Raw genomic sequence first — 8,626 nt, forward strand, 5'->3', positions numbered from 1 at the left:
TTCAAATTCCTTCAATAGTTTAATTTTCTTTGCACAATAATCCCCATCTAAAATATTGAAAAACAAAACATTTGAATCTTTATATTTTTTAAGATACCCCTTTTGTGCCATTACGAAATGATAAACTTCTCTTAATGATCTCATCTGGCCACCGCCCGAGTTGCAAATCTGGCAAACCATGCCAGAAAAAAAGTTTTGTTTCAAATGTTTTCAGTTCATGCCGTGAAAATTAGGAAGTGTTTTTTTGACACGGCCGTGCTGTGTGAATGAGGAAGTGGTTTTGGACTGTCATGCTGTGAAAAAATAGGAACTATTCTGTGAGACAAGGTCTCGTGTTTATATTTTATCTCAGAACACGAACTGAAAACATTTGAATCAAAACTTTTATGGCGTGGTTTATGTCCAAAAACGATTTGCAACTCGGGCGGTGGCCAGATGAGATCATTAAGAGAAGCTTGTCATTTCCTGTGCCCACACCCAATGATTAAGCAATCTCCTCATCGTTGCTTTATAAGCGGTTCGCCAGACAAAGTTTCTGCCAGACGGGATTTTCATTTTTACAACTGAGGCATGGACGATATTTCTTCCGATGAAGCCAACAGCCCACTACAGAGTTGGTAAGTTTGTGTATGCTTTTCTCTTTGAACGATGAAGCAAATGATTATTAATTAAATCATGATAATTCTGATATATATATATATATATATATATATATATATATATATATATATATATATATATATATATATATATATTTTTTTCCCTGACAGGGCATTGGAAGAAATTGAGTTCACATATCACGACGTGGTTCATGAAATTAATACTCTTATTGAAGAGATCAATGATTTTAGAAGAGAATTGAAAGACATTTTCAATGAGTGGCATGAAGTCTTATCACGTCCTCTCATCTCGAAGGAATTAAACCAATGGTGAGACACGTGTGTGTGCCTCTCTCTCTGTCTGTCTTTCTACCTACCTCTCTCTGCTCTTATTGAAGAGGCCAATGATTTATAATGACTGGTCTCTGATCTCGAATGAATTAAACCAATGGTGAGGCACGTGTGTGTGTGTCTATGTGTGTGTGTATGTGTGTGTGTGTGTGTGCGTGTGTGTGTGTGTGTGTGTTGCTTTCCCTGTCTGTCTCTTCATCTATACCCTTGACTTATTATTTTTTTTTTTTCAGCACTATCGCACAACATCAGCTGTTGAAGCAATCTTGTACAACACATGATTTTCTGAGGTAAATATTTCTGAATTATTATTAATATCACTCATACAACACATGATTTTCTGGAGGTAAATATTTCTGAATTATTATTAATATCACTCTCTCTTTAGAATGTCGCCTTATGTTGGTTGCATCATTAGTTTGGACGTGGTTTTGTCAGTACACTGGAATTCATTTTATTGACCTTGAAAGGATGACAGGCTCCTGGTGTGTTAATTCAGTGGTCAACGAGGCTTATTCATATTACCATGTAATTATCTTTATAGAACCTAATTATTATCCACTTTTGTTTCAAAACAGAATATGGTGTCTGAGTTTCGAAATCACAAGGCATCTGAAGAAGATTGCTGGGAAAGATTGTACATTCTCGCAAATGAATATTTAATATTTCTCAATATTAATAAATTATATTTGTTTTGTTTACAATTACTTGATTCTGAATTACAAGAAAAGAATAAAAGAGATGTAAAGGGGGGGTTGGGAGGGGTAGGTAGGGGTAGGTGCGCTCTCAATGACCCATCACCCCCTCATCCCATCCCTCCCTCCCCATGTGTGTGTGGGGAAGGGTGGGGGGTGGGATGAGGGGAGGTGGTGGGTCAAAGGTGGGGGCGCACAGGGGGATGAGGGGGGGGGTGGGGCTTGTGTGGGCGGGGCTTGTGTGGGCGGGGCTTCGGTGGGGGCTTGTGTGGGCGGGGTGTGTGTGTGGGTGGGGCTTGTGTGGGCGGGGGTTTATGTGGGTGGAGCTTGTGTGGGAGGGGTTTATGTGTGTGGAGTTTTTGTGTGGAGCTTGTGTAGGCAGGGCTTATGTGGGAGGGGTTTATGTGGGCAGGGTTTATATGGTCAGGGGTTTATGTGGGTGGAGCTTGTGTGGGAGGGGTGAATGTGGATGAGGCCTATGTGGAAGAGGTTTGTGTGGATAAATGGATGGGTGGAGAGATGGGGGATGGGTGGATGAGTGGAGCTTGTGTGGATGGGTGGATAATTTTTTAATTAAATAAACATGTTGTGTGTGTGGGGAACTAATTAACTAATCACTAATTATGTGAATATGATGAATATGGGTGGAGCTTGTGTGGGGTTTGTGTGTGTGGAGCTTGTGTGGAGTTTTTGTGGGGAGCTTGTGGAGCTTGTGTGGGTTTGTGTGGGGTTTGTGGGCGGGGCTTCGGTGAGGGGCGTGTGTGGGCGGAGTCAAAAAGGGGCTGAGTCAAAAATTTCACTTATTGGAGCTTGTGGGGGTGTGTGGTGGGGTTTGTGGGGTTTGTGTGGGCGGGGCTTGTGTGGGCGGGGGCTTGTGTGGGTGGAGCCAAAAAGGGCGGAGTCAAAAATTTCAATTTATCTTTGTCTTTTGTAATTCCTGTGAATAAAATGAACCTAAATCTCTTCCCTTCCAAATCATATATCTTATAAGTCCAAGGAACCGTATCTATTACATCAACAATTTTAAAAAGCTCGTTGGTCCATCTTTTCGTATAACCTTTTTCAAAATGAGATTTCCACCTATATATTCTTACGATATCACCAACTTTGAACTTAGGTTTTCTGACATTAATCTCTTTTTCATATTTTAATTTTGTAAATGTTTCTGATGGTTTCATATTTGTTGCCGCGGTGAATCGTGGTCATTATACTTATCCACAATATCCTGAATAAAAGATGACCATTGTTGTGAACCGAGTTGTGTGAATTTTTTATATAGTCTCTCTTTTAAGGTACGATTAAAACGTTCAACAACAACTGCCTTCCCTTCATTAAAGGTACTGTATAATGTAATACTGTTATTTTTTAGAAAATTCATAAATGTCTTGTTATAAAACTCCCTACCCTCATCAGTCCACAATTTTTTTAGGTTTTCTCTTACTTTTATTAAATATCTTTTGGAAGGCTAACATAAGAGTATTACCTGTTTTGTTTTTTAATGGTACAACCCACGCATATCTACTCCTCAAATCAATAACGGTTAAAGCATACTTGTACCCCTTATCATTATTGAGTTCAATCAAATCAGCAGACCAGATATAATCTACTTCCTTGGAATAAACTTTCCTTCTCTGAAACTTTGTGAATATTGGTTTATGTAATTCATCAGCTAATTGCTCTTGTCTTAATAACATCATTAGAGCCTATAAGTTTTTTGAATTTCCAAGACCAAGTTTCAATTTAGCACTGATCATCTTCTTCACAATGAACCGATCAACTTTTTCTCTCAAGGTTGGATTTTGTATCAGAGACAAATTATACAACATTTCTCTATCGGCTTCATGCTTTTCTTGCAACGTTGTGGTATTCCCATAATCAATATCGTGTCTCATGCACACTTCATCAACTCTATTGATAGGCTTACTCCAGGATTTAGGATTGTCTGCCTCATCTAATCTTTTATCCAAGTTTGTGCCTGGGCCACAGAAAGAATACCCTGGAAGATGTAATTCCGCTGGTATTCCAGTAGTTGTAAATTTACTTCCTGATAAAAACTTTTGGATATCTCCTCCTAGTTTGTGTTGGGAGATAAATTGATTTTTTTTTGAACCACACACCGAACATATACCTTTTTGTATAACCCTGTTATTTTTACTTTTAATATATGAAATATTTTTAGTATTAGTTTTCTTTTTACATTTGAGACAATAACTCATTTATTTATGAGAAAATTCTGCAGAGTGCAAAAACCTTTTAGTTTCCAACATGCACATTTGAATCTTGATTTTTAAAACATAAAGAATCCTTAGAAATGCCTTCACTCTCTCCCCCATTTATTTAAGAAAAAAAATGAAAAACTTGAATTAAAATCCATATCTTGTCGATGTCAATAGTCTTGTCGAAAGTATTGCAAATAGACTTACCAATTCTTTGTTTTCCTCCTCGGTGGGTTGAGTTATTTTCTGTAATACCCTTAATCTTTTTTAATCTCACTGGTTTCCATATTTTGATATTTATTTTGTCTCGCTCTTTCCTCCCTCTCCTCCTTCTCTCTCTCTTCTCTTTTTCCTCCTTCTCTTTCTTCTCCCTCTCCTCCCTCTCCTTCTCTTTCTTCTCCCTCTCCCTCTCTCTCTCTCTCTCTCTCCTCCCTCTCTCTCTTCTCTCTTTCCTCCTCTCTCCTCCTTCTCTCTCTCTCTTCTCTTTTTCCTCCTTCTCTTTCTTCTCCTCTTCTCCTCCTTTTCCTCCTCTTCCCTCTTCTTCAACTCCTTCCTCATCCCTTACTATCCTTGAATCGCTTACACCCCATAGAATATTATACATATATTCATCAGGATTTCTTGTTATTCCTGTATCCAAAATAATTTTTTTTACAACAGGAAACCAATAAAATTTCTTTGAATTTCTAAAAGAGCCTTACCTTTTCTTAACTTTATAATTTTTTCATTATTTAACATTCTAATTAAATCTAAAGTTGTCGGTTTATCAACATCAGCATAATGCCAATCTTTTATTGAAAATACCTCATTCTTATGTTGTAGAACATATTTATTAAAATACCGAATACCCTTTTCTTGAAGGTATGCTTGGACACAGAAATGATAATTTTCTTGAAGCCTTCTTGCTGTCATTTATGTATTAGAAATATATGTTAGAATAATATTTATGGCACGAAACACCTCCCCATCTTCCCATAGTTAAATCATTTTGTATTTCCTTACTTATTATATATAATCCTGTTTTTTCTGTTTTCATGAGATAAACAAGGGCAAAACCATTATTATATTTACCCTTATTAAATTCTTTTTATTTGTTGTTTACTAATCGTGGCCCCACAAAACTCATTCTCGATACCAAGTGGATAATATTCTTCCTTACGAGACTGATTTAATTGTTCCAGGTCTTCGAGGTTAATTTTAAATGACCAATTATACCCTAAATCATTCATATCATACCCCATTGTTCTATTCTCATACAAACGATACGCCCTTCTTTATAAAAATTTATTTTAATTTAACTGTGAATTCTGTATGACCTGGAGATAATATCAACACTTCTGTATCTTTGGAATACACGGCTGTTTTATTTAAGGATATATATTGTGATAAATCGCTTAATCTCACCAAGTCATTCGGCTAGTCGGGCTTGGATAATTTTTTAATTTATAAGCATTTTTCATGTTAATATTTTTGGTTATATTATATTTTTGTCGCTCAGCCTGTGCCTTTGTGTAATAATTTGATAAATCAATATCCAGTTCTTGAGATACACCAAAGATAGAACCATCTTTACCAACATAAGTCATTTATATTAGATTAAAAATAATATCATAAAATTTTTTATTTTTGTTGAGTTGAAATAACACATATAGGCATAATTGGCCACAACACTTGGAATTTAATTCTTGGACTTGAAATGTTTGATAAACACCATTCTGTAAGAATTTTATGACTTCAACAGGTGGTGGAAGACCAAAACTATCAAAATAATATTTGTCTTGACTATTAAAAATACAAACCCAATGAGAACTGCTCCCATTATTATCTTCTAAGTTCATAATAATATTCTTTGTATGTTTCGGCACATTTGTTAATTCATCTCTCATACAAATAACCACATTATGAATTTTTAATTTCTTACAATATTTGACAAGTTGTAAATTTGATGTTGTATTCTTTCCAAATTCTTTCAACCACTCATCAATGCTCATTTATTTATTAGAAAGATATAATCCATTACCTCTTTTCGTTAATTTTACACCTGCTTGTGCTATAGAAGAAAGCATATCTCCAACTAACAATCTCGCTTTATCAGGCAGACCTTCAAGTTTTTCAGCAAAATCGACAATTACACCACTTCCACTAATTTGTTTCTCCAACTCTTTGTTATGTCTTTCCAATTCTTTTTGAGCCTGGAGTTGAGCCTTCCTTTCGTTGGCAGTTTTCACCGCTGTTGAAATACCACCAATGCTCCAACCGCACTTAAACCAGCAAATAAAGGAATTAGAAATGGGAGAAATCCTCCACTGCCTCTCTTATTGAATATTTTTTCAACATTGGTTTTGTCATTTTAATTTTAAGTGAGCCAGTGTCATTCAAGATTTTAACCTGTTCTCTTGTGAGAAAAACATCAATTCTTACTGCTCCTTTTCTCTGAATTGTATTAACGTTAATCGTACAAGGCTTTTGATTTTGAACACAAGATGATAGTTTATGAAGATTGATTTGATTAACATATACCCCAGTTGGTACTTTGCCACTCATTTATTTAACAAAAAATTATGTGAGACTAATCATCACACCATTATCTGTATTAATCTGCAATTCTGTTTCTTCCAAAAGCAAACAATATGTATCAACTTCTTCACTCTCTCCTCTTTCAATGTATAGGGAAGTATCCACTGATTAGACTTTATAGTTTCCTTTTGAGCGCTCAGGTCAAACGCATAGATTGTATACAAACTTTTAAATGCTGTCATATCCAAAATAGGTTCTTTATTTCCATTACTTTCACACACCTTTGGTAAGACTTGTATGCTTCAGCAAAATCATTTTTTTCCCAATTAATTTCCAATCTATCTCGTGGGTAAAATGTTCCATCTAGAGAAACGCGAAGTTGTTTCACCTTAGCATTATCACTCAATGCATTATTCTTATCAGTCGCAGTATCACCATCTGGCTTTTTAAAAATGATCCACAGATATCGTGGCTTTCCTTCCAGAACACCCAAATTCCACGTGTAAGTAGTTTGATTGAGTTTAACGTGTTGACATCTTCTTTGAGGTATGATACAGTGAGTGGTTTCTTTGAGTTAATGCTTCGATTCAACATCTCTTCTGTTTTAAGATTAGGTATATTCACTGATATACCAACTCATTTCCTCAATTACAAATTTATTCTGATCACCAAAAGCACTACCAACACCAAAAAGCAATCGATTTTCATTATCATTCCTTTGTAGTTGAAATCTAATTTTAAGGCCATACAGAACTTTATCATGATCACAAAATCCAAATATACCTTTAAGAGGAACTGCCACAGTAAAACTATTTTCTGCTTTTGTATCATCATTATACATTCCTTTCCTTTGAGTATACCCAGGGTCTGTGTTTGTTCCCCGTTGACATATCAGGAATAAAACCTTCGACAGACCCCTTTCCCATTCTATCACTGAATGTATAGAGTGTAAATTTTATCATTTCAGATACAGCAGAGACATAATCAACCGCTTCAACTTCTTGTGTTCCAATATACAAACGCACACTATCAAACATTTTCCAGAAGAAATCATTTACAAGTGTAGCGTTTGTGTTATTCCCAGCCTTAGTGAATTTAAATTTACACAACAAGAAACTTTCGGAGAGATTCAAATAGGTTTGTTGATTATTTATTTCAAAACTTTTTGTACCATTCGTATTCCAGTCTGTTCCAGTTATTGCATTTACCTTGAAGTAATCTTCTTTTTTAGTGGAGTTTGAGATAATAATAGTATCATCCAAATCATAGATACTATCAATTGCTTCCATTCTTGTATTTATTGAGGAAAAAAAAGATGTTAAAACTTTTGAAACCCTGATCCAAGTATTTGAATTATTTTCTGTCGTTCTTGGGGGGACAACTGAGTTTTGCCTTTCTTAATTTCTTTTATTGCTTGTAATTTATGAGATTCCTTCTGGGCATCTTTTATACTCTTTACAGCACCTGCAACATTTCCCACAGCAGAAGCAGTTGAACCAATTAGATCTTTATGTTTAAGAATAGTTGAACCAATACCCATGAGAGTATCAATTATCCCATCTCCTCTAAATTGATGCCCAACACCCCTTTGTCTCTTAGGTTTATAGTATCCTCTACCAAGATACATACCTTCACTCCTTGTAGTATGGGGAAAGGAACATCCCATCCCCTGTAATTATTTTATATTTTCCCAACTCGTGTTTCCTCACAATAACCATCGTATTTATTTATTGGAAAACTTCACGTAGGTGAATTCTGATAGATATAACTTCTCCATTAAAAGAAATCACACGATTATCTTGGTCGGTTATCCTAAAATTTACTCTGTGTATGGTTTTTCCTGACACAGGGAGATAAACCAAATTTTTAGGTTCCATATTGAATTTATAACCAATTGGGGTTGAGTATGCGCTGAATGAAAATATTGTATTTGTTTTTTTTTCCATCATTATAAGCACCATCAATCAAATCACAGTGAATTAACACCGAATTTATTCCTGAGGATATTTGAATGACATTATCACTGTAAAACGTCCCATTAGTTTCAATCTTTTTTGAGGAGAAACTCAATAACTCTCTAAATGAATTATCAATTGTGAAATCAACCTTGTAGTTATTTTTAACTTTAATCGTTGATTTTGAAGTATGTTTTGAATGTTTATAACAATATTTTTTGGTTCATCACCCTGTTCTTTCATAAGACGAGCAATTTCGGAAGATATTTGAGAAATCTCATATGCTCCGGGTG

At 35.3% G+C, this 8,626-nt stretch overlaps 1 long non-coding RNA gene across 1 annotated transcript; it reads left to right on the forward strand.

Moving 5' to 3' along the window:
- Nucleotides 1-238: 238 nt before the first annotated feature.
- Nucleotides 239-1,239, forward strand: LOC147024122 (uncharacterized). The gene is made up of 3 exons (XR_015058803.1): nt 239-617; nt 771-929; nt 1,184-1,239. It is a non-coding gene; the product is annotated as an uncharacterized LOC147024122 (long non-coding RNA).
- The last annotated feature ends 7,387 nt before the right edge of the window (nt 1,240-8,626 follow it).

Source organism: Eptatretus burgeri, chromosome 6 (genome assembly GCF_056783735.1).
Source record: "Eptatretus burgeri isolate ZD-2024b chromosome 6, Ebu_testis_v1, whole genome shotgun sequence".
In the NCBI taxonomy this organism is placed as follows: domain Eukaryota; kingdom Metazoa; phylum Chordata; class Myxini; order Myxiniformes; family Myxinidae; genus Eptatretus; species Eptatretus burgeri.